The sequence below is a fragment of the Globicephala melas genome, chromosome 12 (genome assembly GCF_963455315.2).
Source record: "Globicephala melas chromosome 12, mGloMel1.2, whole genome shotgun sequence".
NCBI lineage: Eukaryota > Metazoa > Chordata > Mammalia > Artiodactyla > Delphinidae > Globicephala > Globicephala melas.
Genome location: NC_083325.1, coordinates 73,462,372 through 73,477,987, shown reverse-complemented (window position 1 = coordinate 73,477,987; position 15,616 = coordinate 73,462,372).

Here is a 15,616-nt window from a genome sequence, read left to right as displayed (position 1 = left end):
GAAAACAGTATGGAGGTTCCTTAAAAAATTAAAATTAGAACTACCATACGATCCAGCAATTTCACTCCTGAGTATTTATCTGAAGGAAACGAGAACACGAATTTGAAAAGATATATGTACCCCAATTTTCATGGCAGCATTATTTACAATAGCCAAGATATGGAAGCAATCTAAGTGTCCATCAACAGATGAATGGCTAAAGAAGTTGTGGCATTTGTGTGTATACACACATACAATGGAATATTACTCAGACACAAAAATAATAAAATCTTGCCATTTGTGACAAAATGGATGGACCTAGAGGATATTATGCTTAGTGAAATAAGTCCGACTGAGAAAGACAAATACTGTATTTTCACTTATTTTCACTTATATGTATATAAAACAAATGGACAAATATAACAAAACAGAAACAGACTCACAGATACAGAGAACAGACTGTTTTGCCAGAAGGGAGAGGCATGGTGGGAGGGGCAAAATAAATGAGGGGAACGAAGAGTTACAAACTACTAGGTATAAAATAGATACATTATAAGGATGTAATGTACATCACAGGAAATATAGCCAATATTTCATAATTTTATATGGAATAAAATCTATAAAAAATATCTGATTTCTATGTTGTATTCCTGAAACTAATATAATATTAAGCCAGCTATACTTCAACTAAAAAAAAAAAAAACACTATTTGAATCTCAGCCTTTATTCCAAAATACATACTTTCTACAGAAAATCCTTGTCTTAGAATGTAAAACTCTATTAAAACATGCCTTTAATAACATCATGCAATTCAACATACATCCCTGTAATTTAGTCACACTTTGCAAATGTAATCTTTTATTCAAACCTTTTTATTTTTTTTCAGTAGCTACTAGCAGTAGTTACTCATTTTGAGTAATGAGAAAAAAGAAAATTATGGAGGAGAAACTCTTTTGTTTTCAATCTGGGAAAGAAATGTGTAGGTCAAGTTTTGAGAGTGGCTGCATCTTGGGATTATACCAGTTCAGGTGGTACAAGAAAAGACCACATACATGCTGAATGCAAGGAAAATTATTGCAAAATATATCAATTTGATATACTTAAAAATTTATCCCCTGCCTTGGATCCACAAAGAAAATTGGAAATAACATAATCATCTATACTATTAACTGTGAAGTCAGACCCCAAACTCACTTTCATTTATCCTTGTCATGTCCATGGCAAGAGGTTCTCCCTCAGAAAAGCCTCCATAAACCAGCTTGAGATCATGATTCCTAATGTCCCATAGCATTTTTAGTTCAGCTTAGGTGTTTCCATCTGAAGGAGCAACATCTTTAGGGCCAAGAATGTACCCCGCATTGCACATGCACATAGCTTCAGAAAGCTCAGACTGCTAGTTGTGATGACTACTCTCCCCACATTTTTCAAAGTAGTTCCAATTTCAAATGTTATGTTCCAGTGTCATTTTATAAGCTTAATTAAGCATATTTCTCATGATTATAGGTCTTTATTAAAAATCAAACATATCCAAGTACTGGCATACCTCAGAAATGCTGTGGGTTCGATTCTAGACCACCACAATAAACCAAATATTGCAATAAAGCAAGTCACACAATTTTTTCCTTTCATAGTGCATATAAAAGTTATGTTTACATTATACTGTAGTCTATTAAGTGTGCAATAGCACCATGTCTAAAAACACCAGTGTATATACTTTAATTTAAAAATGCTTTATTGATAAAAAATGCTAACCATCAACTGAGTTCAGCGAGTCACAGTAGTAACATCAAAGATCACTAATCAACAGAGTAAATATAGCAATAATGAAAATGTTTGAAATATTGTGAGAATTAGCAGTGTGAGATATAGACATGAAAAAGCAAATGCTGTTGGTAAAATGGCACCGATAGACTTGCTTGATGCAGCGTTGCTACAAACCTTCAATTTGTAAAAAATGCAGTATCTTTTTTTTTTTTTTTTTTTTTTTTTGCTGTACGTGGGCCTCTCACAGTTGTGGCCTCTCCCGTTGAGAAGCACAGGCTCCGGACGCGCAAGCTCAGCGGCCATGGCTCACGGGCCCAGCCACTTTGCGGCATAGGGGATCCTCCCGGACCAGGGCACGAACCCGTGTCCCCTGTATCGGCAGGAGGAATCTCAACCACTGTGCCACCTGGGAAGCCCAAAAATGCAGTATCTTTGAAGCACAATAAAGTGAAGCACAATAAAACCAGGTATACCTGCATATCGTCTTAACGAATATTAACGAAGAAACTTGAGCAGGTGCCATTTAGCAGGTCTAGTCGAACTTTTGAATCTCTCATTCAACATGAAAACCACCTACCAAGAAACAACCATATCACATTGAACCCTCCAAGTCTCCCATTTATATACATAAGGCAGGCATCTGAGTGTTTGTAACACACTAGGTACACAAAAATAGCAATTTTAAGTATTATTGTTTTCATGCGGAGGGATCCTCTACTTTTTCAGGAAATATATACTGATATACATTGTAAAATATTAAGAACGTAGAGCATGTAAAATTTTAATGTGCACACAAAACTCTTTTACAACCTTCTTACTCACTAAGTGGTCCCACATTAAAATAAAATAAATCTTCACCCAAAGAGAAAGCACTTAAAATGTGCAGCCTTTTCAGATTTTAGGCCCCCGAAGAATTCATTTTTCTTAATAGTGTCAGATATAATAAAACCATCTGTTTCAAGGAAAAAATAATTAAAGCACTTAGCATGATGTTTTACTTTCAGTATTTAAAAATCAGCTATTTCTTATGATCAGTAAATTGGGAGTCCATTAGATTTTACCATACTAAACATAGATTTACACAACAGATACCAATGACTGGACTCTTAGACACTTAACTAAGTCATAAACCAGGATATCTGCCAAGAACATATGTTCTTAAAAATTATGCAGAGGGGCTTCCCTGGTGGCGCAGTGGTTGAGAGTCCGCCTGCCAATGTAGGGGACATGGGTTCGTGCCCCGGTCCGGGAAGATCCTATGTGCCGTGGAGCAGCTGGGCCCGTGAGCCATGGCCGCTGAGCCTGCGTGTCTGGAGCCTGTTGCTCCCCAACGGGAGAGGCTGCAACAGTGGGAGGCCCGCGTACCGCAAAAATAAATAAATAAATTTTAAAAATCATAAGTGGATCCACTGTAAGCTGGGGACCATCTGTAAACAGCACAAATGATAGCTACTGTCATGTAAGCTAAAAGTAGTGATAATAACATTTCATTATTTAACAAAAAAATGAAGGTTGGACAAATCATATTTCTCTGGTTAATTCCAAAGATGACTATTATGTGCCAAAAAAACTTTGTCATATATCTATGATGTGAATATCAAAAGGTATAGTCCTTAAGCAGCTCAATATCTAGTGGTGGGTTTAAAGAACCAGACTAGGGGACTTCCTTGGCCGTCCAGCGGTTAAGACTCCGTGCTTCCACTGCAGGGGGCATGGGTTCGATCTCTGGTCAGGGAACTAAGATTCTGCATGTCACGTGGTGTGGCCAAAATAATAATAATAATAATGATAAGATTAAGAATTAGACTAAATAACTTTGGTCATGAACTTGGAACTTCATGAACTTGGTCATGAACTTGGAATATCAACTTTGGAAATTTTTTTCTTCAGCTATTGTATGTGCCTAAATTGCCCTACCCATGAGTATTTTACTTGTTTTACATCAATACAACACATTGCTAACAATGTTCTTAGTTTGTTTCTTTGTAATGAGATCCCATGATTTCTGTATGGCATGTCTCCAAATTTGTGTTTACTCATAAAGATGTGACAAGCACCATGGCTTGTTCTTGGCCCATTCAGCCCTTTATTAAGGTGAGAAACACTGTGATGAATAAAATGCTAATCCAGGTTTCGTGATTCATGAAACATTTTTCACTACTTTCCAACATCATTTAAATTAGCTTACAACCATATACATTTCCACACTTACTCCAGATGTAGACACAGAATAACCTCAAGAGTTCGTAAACACTTTCATTTTCTCTTATCAGATCATCATGCTTTATAATTTTGAAGTTTACTTTCTTGTTTGAGGAATTGGAGTAAATTAAAGAGAAAAAAACTATGTACAAATGCAAAAAGCTTAAATAAGCGCCAGATGTCAAGAAAACTGCATTCAGATTAATCAAACTCTGAAATATATTAGCAAAATTTTCTGAGGGAAAAATCTGAAGGAATAAGGAAAGTTTAGAAAGATAGGCCTTAGTCTCTGTAGTTATTAGTCAGTCTCTTGACTGAAAGTACCAATCCATTGCCCCTGGCGTGTAAATACTGGGATCACATTAATACCAGCTTGTTTCCAGAGAGCCAAACAAGATTTGTCAGGTTCATAATAGGTGTAAAATTACTGTCAAATAAACTTTTTGTTTTTTGTTTACTTTTCTTGCTTATTTACTTCTTGAGCAATGTGATTTTTTCATTTAAACATTTTTGTTAGTATTTTAATTGTGTAGGTTAGTTCATCCAAACTTTCACCTTATTGGCAAACTAGTACAACCGCCTAAAAAATAGAGGGGAACACTGTGGAGCATCCCTCAGGTTATGATTTGTACACTGAATAAATAGCACAGTGAAAAGAAGTCACAGCTTTGAAAAAAAAATTAATGCCAGACTGATAACTACCATATACACATCGTTTTTTTTCAGTCCCTGCCATTAATTCATTCAACAAAAATTTATTGTGTATCTACAATGTACTACACAAACATCAATATTTCCAAACTTTTGGCAAGTGCTATCATTAACATGAGAAATTAAGGTGATAGAAAAATCACATGTTGGGGTGAACTACTTGAGATAAGGTAGTTGTGGGTTTAGATGAAACTAAAGGATGAGAAGGAGCCAGTCATGTAGGAATCTGGAGGTATGGGGTAATGGCACCACAGTCCAGGGAAAACACCTAGAAAATGCAAAGTCTCTGAAGTCAGAAAGGACACGGCCAGGAGAGGGAGACTGTCATGAGATAAGGATGGAGAGAGACTAGGGAAAGGTCAGGCAGGGCCAAGCAGGCCAAGAAAAGGAGTTTGGGTTTTCTCCTTAAATGAGTAGAAAGTCACTAATAGTTTTAAAACTGGGAAATGACATAATTTTACTTATGTTGGAAAAAAATATCAGTCTGGTTGTTATGAAGAAAATGGATCATAGTGGAGTAAATGGGAAAGACCAATTACGGAGCTATAGGAACCATCTTGATGAAATAGGATTGTTTCTGAAAATATGATTATACAAGTAATTATCAAGAGCAAGGGTGGGTTCAAGGCATATTTTGTAAAAACACTAATGAGTTGTCAGTAAATTTGATTTTGTGGGTGAGATAAAGAGTAGAATCAAGAATGTATTTCAGATTTCTGATCTGACCAAGTTATTGAATAATAATCAAATCATTCTTGAGTAATAATGGTGCCCTTAAAAGAGATGAGGAAGAATAAGGGTGAAAATGTTTTCTGGAAAATTTTCAAAGTAAGAATTTTCCTCATGTTAAATTTGAAATGGTCTTCAAGCATCCAAATGTAGATATACAGTAGACAAGTTTGAAATATGTCCCTTTAGTTTAATGGAGAAATCTCAGCTACAGATATGAATTTTGCAGTTACTATCATGCAGATACTGATCAAAACTATGGTAATGAATGGACCACCTTAGGGGTAAAGGTGGAGATAAGTAAGGGGTCCATATTGTTCTGTGGGGAAGTTCCTGATTTAGGCAAATAGTAGAAAAAGAGAAGCAAATCAAGAAGATAATGAAAATAGATGAAAGCCAGGGAGAGCGTATGGTGTCCAACAGGCCAAGAGAGGAACATCCTTCAGAAAAGAGAATATGAAGTGGTTGGGTAAGACAAAAACGTGTCTGTTGACAAGAACACTTTCACTGGAGTGATAAGGATGAAACTGCCCTGGAGACAAGATTGGCAAGGGAAGAAGTGGAAACACTGTGTATAGGAAACTGTTTTACTTGTTTAGATGTTGCTCTAAAGGGGAGCAGAGAAATGGGAGGGACATGAGGAGAAAAGGGACTTTTTTTTTTAATTAATGAGAGATACTAAAGAATGTTTCTTTGTTTATAGAAATAAAAAACAATAGAGCAGAGAGTGCTGAGACAGAAAAGAAGGAATAAATGAAGGAACAAAGTCCCTGACAAGGCAAGGAGGATTGAGATCCAGGGTCCAAGGGGAGAGACTGGCCCACTAGAGGGGTCTTTTGGTAGATGATGTCTTTTTCATAGGTCTCAAAGTAATTATTTTCCAAATTAGGCCTGGAAAGTCAGTCATCCAATATATTTGAAGGTTACCAATTCATCTTGAGGAAAATGTCCTTCAGTGTGGAAATGTGAAATGCATTCTTTTTTTTTTTTTTTTCTCCCAGTATCCTGAAGGGAGAAGTTTGTTCTTGCTCACAAAGACCTACATTAGAGACTTGCCTATATTCAAGGCAAGTAAGAAACATACTTGGAAAAATAATAAAGACTCCTGAGGGATTGTGCAGAGAAAAATCTCCAGATTCTGAAATGAGACAAATGAAAGTTAGTTGGGTTTTTATTTAACAACTGCATAGTAATTCCAACTTGGGGACATGAAGTAGTGTCAACAAAATCCTAGACAATAGCATGACATCACTGTCCATTACAGGACTATAATTTGCAATTGAAAGAAAACCTAACCTGAATGGGCTCTAACAAAAAATGAAGCCTATTAGAATCTGGATATTCCAGCGATAACATTTAGGCATGCCCTTGGCTCAGGGTTCAAACAAAGTGATCATGGCCTGCTTCTTCTCTTTCTATAGAAATCTGTTTTGCTTTCTTAGTGTTGTCTCAATTATCAAGCATGCTCTTCTCTCTTGAATAAGATAATCGCACAAAACTCTTTTTAATGCTCATCAGAAACACTTTAAAGAAAAAAAAAAGATGACGAACAAACAGGGAGAAGGCATTTGAAACATGTAACAAACTAATAATTTGTAAAATGTATTACTATAAAATTCCCAAAGGAAAAAAAAAAAAAAACGCAAAATCATGACTGGACAGTAGCAACTAGAATAAGAAACATAAATGGTTCAAAAACATTGAAGTTGTTCAATACCTTTAAAAAATAAAATCCAAAATGAAATAACAATAAAGCAGTATTCCATAGGTACTAGAATGACTAAAATTAAAATGTGATGCCAAGGATGTAGAGCAATGGAACAATGCAACTTTCATACTTGCTGGTGTGAATGTAAACTCACAGTTACTTCGGAAAAGAGTTTGACATCACTTAGTAACGCTGAAGATGCACATATCTACACCTGGCCTTTTTATACTTAGGTGTATATCCTAGAGAGACTGGCCACAAGGAGTCATGTACAAAGTGTTCAAAACAGTAATAATGATGAAAAATTTGATCAACAGTAGAGAAGACAGATGATAGATAGATAGATGAAAGACAAATTGTGGTATATATTCTGCTTATTCAGTACAGCATTATAAAGCAGTGAAAATAAATGAACTATAGCAAGTAGTCACAACATGGATCTCAAGAATGAAATGTTGAGCAAAAGTAGCTGGTCAAAAGGAATATACAACATATGATTCTATGTATGTAAAGTTCAAAACGGGCAAAAATTTCACCAAATATTTTTTAAGGTTATATACATGTATGTTAGAACTCAGCGTAAGTATAAAGAATAGTACAGCACTTAAGGAAGTGGTTATTCCTGTGAAGGGGTGGGTAAAGAGGATGAGTTAATGTGGGAGGACTTCTATTCCATTGGAAAACTATTTATTTATTAAGCTTAGTATTGGATACATGCATACTATGCATATTATATACTTTTCAGTATGTATGATATATTTCACAATAAAGAGTTAACCAAATGAAGTTAACCAAATACACCTAAGGTGCTAATTATATTTGTAACACCAGTCATGTGCTGGTGAAGCTGGTGTGCTTATGCACACCTTTTGCAAAGTTCTTGGCAATACATACCCAGAACTATGAAAATCCTCTTTTTTTCTGACCTCAAAACAATACCTCTCATTTTATTACAAAGGAAAAAAAATACAGAAATTAAGTTTTTGCTCTCTTTGCAAATGCATTTTCCACTATTCTTACTTAGATGTTTTAAACTATCACACCAAACAAACTGCTCCTTCCAGTTTTATCTCTGTGTCTTTCTATAAGCTTTGAACCTCTGTAAAAATCTTAATTTCTTCAGAATGGGTTGCTACCCACCTTGTCTTCCTGCTAAATTTCTCTGTACCTTTCAGGACACAATGCAAATGCTGTTTCTTCATGTCAACTGTATTTGATCCATATATCATAGTTAAGTTTCCCTCCATTGTGTATCCATATTTGTATGTTTATCTATTATGGCATGGTTCATGTGATTTCCTATGAGATTATTAGCTCTATGAAGCCAAGTAGTGGTTTATTCACATCTGAATCTTTCCCCAACAGGAAATTCTATAAATAATTGTTTAATGAATATTTGTTAATCGAAAGAGAGAAGAGATGACCTGTTTACAACAGCACTGTTTATCATAAGAATACTCACAACCCAAGTGTCTACTGGATGGGGGAATGATCTCTTAATTATAGTGTATCCATTTGATGAAGTATTATGCACTCATTAAAATGCTGTTGTAAAGTCAGTATTAAGATATTGAAAAAACATAATGATATAATGGTAACTAAAGTAACTCATGAGAAAGCAGGAAATTTTATTGAATATCTATATTACAACTATGCAAAAATATACATACAGGAACAGGAACTGGAAGACAAAATAAAATAGCCTACATATGAAATATTTACATATATTTATAGTCACATAAATATGAAAATGATTGTGGATTCTTTGTTGAAATTTTTTCTTCACAATACAGTTTTTTAGAAATTGTATTTAAAGTTTAATATTTTCATACACAATTGACTGAGATTTTGATTCTCATAATATGACGGTCTTATGCAGGGCAATCTCTATTCCCTTTCTTAGCATACAGTTCAATATACACACTGGAGGCCAAAAAAGCGGTTTCATTGCTTCACTATGAAGCAATTTCTAACTTCAACCAATTAAATGATAATGAACTTTTTAAAAATAAGCATTCAAAAATGAATTTTCAAGAATAATCCTAGGTCACCAACTAGTAAAGTAAGGAAAGAAGTAAAAAAAAAAAAACCAAAAAACTGTTGAAATGCATAATTACAAACTGTAAGGGTTTCATAAAATTTTAAGATGTTCTATGAATCACTCAGTGTAAGCATCTGTGATTGCACTAATTACTGTCCCTTCCTGAAGTCACAGGCAGCATATAATACAGGACTGCTTCCCATGTGGGAGCATAACTGTACAAAATCAGCACTATTTATCATCTTTGCCTAGGTTACACATCTAAATCGGCTCTGCAACATTACAAACAGATTCCTGGGCCCCATCCCAAATGAGTCTGGGGAGGTGCTCCAGGTTTCCCTAGTTTTAAGAACTCCTCAGGAGATTTAAATGTATAGCCCAGGTTGAAAAATACTTGCTTAGAAAATGAAAATCATTTTTAAGGTTAGCATAAAGCTTAGTGAAATAAAGAACTCACATTGAAAAAAAGGTATTATTACATATAGTATCTTTGGCATAACAGTGGGTAATCAAAAGCTCTGGAGAGCAGGTCATTGAAGTACCTGGTATGGTACTTGAATTCAACATGTCTGAAACCAACCTCTCTCTTGTCTTTCTCCTCCACTACTGAGCCAGCAATTTTTAGCACACTTTTAGCTAAAGTGCACTTTTAGCACACTTTTTTTTAAGCTTTATTGAGATATAACTGAAAAATAAAATTGTAAAATATCTGAAGTATGTAACACAATGATATGATAAACATATACATTGTGAAAGGATTCTCCCCTGGCACACTTCTGATACTAACTCAGACTCCCTAACTCCAATCCCCATAGTTGAATCCACCCTGAATACCATTACCAGATGTACCTGCCTTGGGCGTAACTCTGCTCACTCATCTTCGGTAGGTTCCCACTGATTACTGAACAAAGCTCCAGACCTCAGACTGCCACTTCAGAGCCTTGACTATCTGACCTCAGATGATCTGTCCCAACTTACACTTATTTTCCTTCCCAGACTATACATTGCAGCCAAGCCATCTAATGTTCTGTGTACCTGTCCCTATCCTTCTCCACACGTGTGTGTTTTAAAAGAATTCTTCACAGAGTACATCTAACTTACACAGATTCAAATCCTAATGGTCCTCCAATTCCAGCCCTAATTTTGTCTATTTTCCAGGCTTTCCCTGATGTCTGTTCCATTTAAAAGTCTCTACACAATCAATCCAACTAATATAATAATTTGTACTTTTATACCCTGTAACCCTTTACCTTACAGAGTCATTATCATCTTATTACCTGTAGGATGTATAAATGTTTTAAAGATAGTATTTCTGTCTGATCCATTGTCTTTTTCCTTCAGTGTCTTACAACTATTTATTCCCCAGAAACTTTCATTAAATTAATATATGCATTAGAAAGACTTTTGATGCTTCCAGGAAACTCAAAGCATGAAAATAGATAAAATTCTCTATGCCCTTGACCCCCCCAACAATAACCACAAAGTTTCCGCTGTGTCTTTTGTCTGGCTCTATACATTTTTTTTTTTTGCAGTACGCGGGCCTCTCACTGTTGTGGCCTCTCCCGTTGCGGAGCACAGGCTCCGGACGCGCAGGCTCAGCGGCCATGGCTCACGGGCCCAGCCGTTCCGCGGCACGTGGGATCTTCCCGGACCGGGGCACAAACCCGCGTCCCCTGCATCGGCAGGCGGACTCTCAACCACTGCGCCACCAGGGAAGCCCTAGCTCTATATATTTTTGAAGTATTCAACCCTGCATTAAGTTCTATACAAACTTCCATCAGATTCCAGATAAATAAAAATAAATAAGACCTGTCACCTAGGAAAGATATAAAAGAAATATCAGGGTGCATATTTTAGGGGTTGAGATAAGCAAATAAATACATATTTCATAAAGTTTATAATTTCCATTATATTTAATGTAAGATATGCATACATTTCCACAGGAGTACAGGATAGGTGACTTTGATTTAACTGTGATTTTTAGTAATGCTTAGTTGTACTCTACTGGGTCCTGAATAAGTGGTGTTGGGATTTCTTCTCCCAATCTATTTAGTCTCACCCTGAGCTGACCTACCTACCCTGGGCTGTCACTTATGCTTCTTCCCAGATTCCATTTCCCCCTACTTCTGCCTCTGCACTCACTTACCAAACACTATCTAGGCCACCAGAGAGAGTCAATTCAGTTCCACATTTGCTGGTCAGTCCATAAATCACTGACTTTGATTTGAAGAGTAAGGTGGGTGTACATTAATTTATTCTGTGTTCTCTAGAAGAGAGAGCACTTGTTACCCCCTGCAATTCTGACCATGGAGTGATTTTCCATCATTAAATGTATCTTCCCCATGCTTGAGGAATACTCAAAAGAGGAGACCACATCCCATTCTTCTTTTGACACCAAAACACTTCAAAAACATCTATTTCTCTTTACTATTATTTTTCTAATTCTCTGCAGGTCTCAAAAAACCTGAGAAACCCTGCTCCAAGTTTGCTCCTCTAGGAAAGAACCAATTTTAAACCACTTAATTACCAATCAATCTTAAGTAAGTCAAGCAAAAGCAGCATCTGACCCAATTTGTTTAGAAACCCATTCATTCAACCTTGTGGCTTCTCTGCCATGCAGGAGGCCTGTCAGACTGGAATCAAGAAAAAGGCTGATCGAATTTTAATGTTGAACTAATGTTGCTTCTGCAGTTGCCTGCATTAGAAGGGTGACGGGGAGTCCAGGAAGGAAGTGAAAAATGGTCTTTCTCTCTCTCACTTTTTTTTTCTTTTGCAAAGAGTTCAAACGTTCAATCTGTCCTTTCTATGAACCTACTATTTATGGCAACCTCTTTTAACCTATATATAATGCATGAAGAAATCTAGGCAGAATAATATTGCATGTAGGCACTCATATGACTGATTGCGTTGAACCCTGAAAGCTTTTGGAAGTCAGGATCCAGATATTGCGAGGTCCCCAGCTAACTCCACCTGCTAAGGCAACTCTTATCTACCCTCAGAAAAATTACATATAAATGTATAGTATGGGACTTCAAGTGTGGATCCTGTCTCGATCTAGAGAACTTATATGTCTTCCTCATTTCTCTATATCATTTTTCATAATATTATGCCTTCAAAAGGGTTTCATTAATGCTTTCAATTGAATGACAGACTCTATAAATTTGTGCAGTGATTTAAAGAACATCTATGACATCTGAACAGAAGGGAATGCGGTAAATGAATACTGATTTTCTCACCTCCTCTTTCCCAGTTATTACAATAGCTAGTTCTTTTTCTTAACCCCCTTATCACATACTCTACTCAGACCAAAAACAGTAAGATGAGTGAGTAAGAACAGTAGATATTACTTCTACAGTAGGAATTTCCAGCTCTGCCTCAGTACACAGGGTGCACAAACCTTCATAGCTCATGCCTTAGTCATATAAATGACTGAGATCAATGAAAGTGACTCATGGGAATCTGTTTAGTTTTGACTAATTTCACTATTATATTTCCAATGTGTCCAACAGTGGATTTGGAATAGCCCAACTTTCATACCCTTATTTCATCACTTCTAGGTGTTGTTACTTTTTTTAAAGGAAGATTCATTGCCTAAGTTTGGGTTCATCCCAAAACAGAGCTAAGACAGGTACTTGCGTACAGGTAGTTTATTTGAGAACAGGAGTGATAGAGCAAGGAGAGCAAGAGAGGGAAGGAGAAAAATCCAAGGAAGTTATTACTTAAGACCACTGGGTCTCAGTCCCACAGAGAAAGGTCTGAATAACCCTGTAGAATGTAGGTGAAAAAAAACAGTCTCTTAAAATACTTGTATGCTCAGCCATTTATCCACTAAATCCTATTCCACATTGGTTAAGGTTGTCCTCCAAGACCACTGACTTCCTGCCACTCGTGGGTTGCCCAGCATACATGACTTCAGGCTAACTAAGTGCCTAAGCCTTTGGGAATAAATTCTTGAGGTTAAAAAAAACACACACATAAATATCATATGGGCTTAAGGTGGCACACTGACATAAACCTGAAATCAAAGGTGTATTAAGGAGATGTGGTTAAGTATCACAAAAATTATGTGCTATATCAATGTACCTACCAGGATCTCTCAAGCTCAGCATACTGACATTTGGGGCTGGATAATTATTTGTTGTTGGAAGCTGCCTTGTACATTGTAGGATGTTAAGTATTATCCCTGACTTGTATCCATGAGATGCCAGTAAGACTCCCCTAATTGTGACAACCAAAAATGTCTTCAGACATTGCCAAATGTCCTCTGGATGGCAAAATAGCCCCTTATTGAGACCAGTGGCCTGAGGCAATTTACGAAAAGTGATATGAGATACTGCTCTGGTTGTCTAACATGCCAGAGAAACACACAGATTACAGATAACCCCCAGGAACCTCCCACCATCACAGAAAATAATAGGAACAATTCATTTATTCATTCATTCTTTCTTTCATTCAAAAACATCTGTTTAGCATGGGCTATATTCTAAGCACAGTTTTTAATGCCCTAAGGAAGGATGTAATTTTGAATAAGAAGTAGATTTGCCCTGCCTTTGGGGAGCCCAAAAACTGGTGGGGAAAATGACACCGGAAGATATAATAAAGTGCATCAAGTATATAGTAGTGATCACAATTTTGTTATCAGTTTTAGCAGGGAAAGTTGAGACCCAAAGAAAGAAGTGACCACTCAAGGAAATCAGGACCAGGTGTGTATTACACAACAGCTAAAGCTAAGAGTCTACAATTCAGCACAAGCAAACCACTTAGCAATAACAATATCTTATATAGTGCTATACCGAGTGTATTATAACTGTTTTATGTACGCTTATTGCTTTAATTCTTACAATAATATCATGAGTATTATTATAGCTATTTCAAAAATGGAGAAACTGTGGGCAGGGAAGTCTAGTACATTTTCCAACCTCTGGTGAATGCTGGAACTGGAATTATTACTCACAGAGTCTAAATTTAGAGTTGTACCTAAAATTACTGTGGTAAACTGCCTAAGATAACTGCAGTCACCCTTCATTATTTCCTCCTCATCCAAAATTTTGTCCTAAATGTCTGCATTCCAGCTAAAATCTAGATACACTAAATTTTTTCCTACAATTCACTTTCTTTAAGGATCAATCCAATTTAGTTTACAGAATTTTAGTCTCAGATGACAGGAACTGTAAAAAAAGGAATAAAATGAGACACATCCTTAATTATGCAATGCTTGTATATTTCTTTAGTAAATAGTGCAATGGTCTGAATACAATTATATCACTTATAAGTCAAACCAGGACACATTCAAGAGTGAAACTGGACACTACTGATGATTATGCTGGGACAGTGGGCATAAATGTTACCTATCTTGGGTTAGTTAACCCTAGGATCACCGTATGAATCACAGCCTATGCGTCACATATCTCAGGGAGGAGGAAGAATAGGGAGGAAGAATAACACATAGTTTGCAAAGCCCAAAAAAGCTTTGGTGACTCTGTGTTTTCTATATAGGTATAAGTAATTAAAATGTTATTTTCCCTAATTGAGCCCTAAATACTTCTGCAGTCTCATCTCCTGCCACTGCTTATTTCACATTCCCCATTCCAAGTCTTTAAATCACTTAGAGCTCCTCAGAACTTACCTCTTTGAAATTTCCTGACTTTGCTTATACTATTCTGTCTCTGTAATGGTCTTCCCCTCCTTTTCTGCTGGTTAACTAATCACTTGGTCCACTTGCAGAGGACAGGGTAGCTGTGGTTCACCACAGGGACAAGGATATGGGCAGCAGATGTTTGGGAAGAATTCCTTGGCATGAGTCCACCTGGAGCCTGCCATTAGCCCCACCAAAGAGCGTGCAGGCTCCAGTGCTCAGTTGCCTCAGGCCAAAGAACCAACAGGGAGGGAACTCAGCCCCACCCATCAGCAGACAAGTGGATTACAGTTTTACTGAGCTCTGCCCACCAGAGCAACACTCAGCTCTATCTACCACCAGTCCCACCCATCAGGAAGCTTGCACAAGCCTCTTACACAGCCTCATCCACCAGAGGGCAGACAGCACAAGCAAGAAGAACTATAATCCTGCAGCCTGTGGATGAAAAACCACATTCACAGAAACATAGACAAAATAAAAAGGCAGAGGACTATGTACCAGATGAAGGAACAAGATTAAACCTCAGAAACACAACTAAAAGAAGTGGAGATAGGAAACCTTCCAGAAAAAGAATTCAGAATAATGATAGTGAAGATGATCCAGGATCTCAGAAAAAGAATGGAGGCAAAGATCGAGAAGATGCAAGAAATGTTTAACAAAGACCTAGAAGAATTAAAGAACAAACAAACAGAGATGAACAATATAATAACTGCAATGAAAAGTACACTAGAACAAATAAATAGCAGAATAACTGAGGCAGAAGAATGGATAAGTGACCAGGAAGACAAAATGGTGGAAATCACTGCTGCAGAACAAAATAAAAAAAAAAAAGAATGAAAAGAAATGA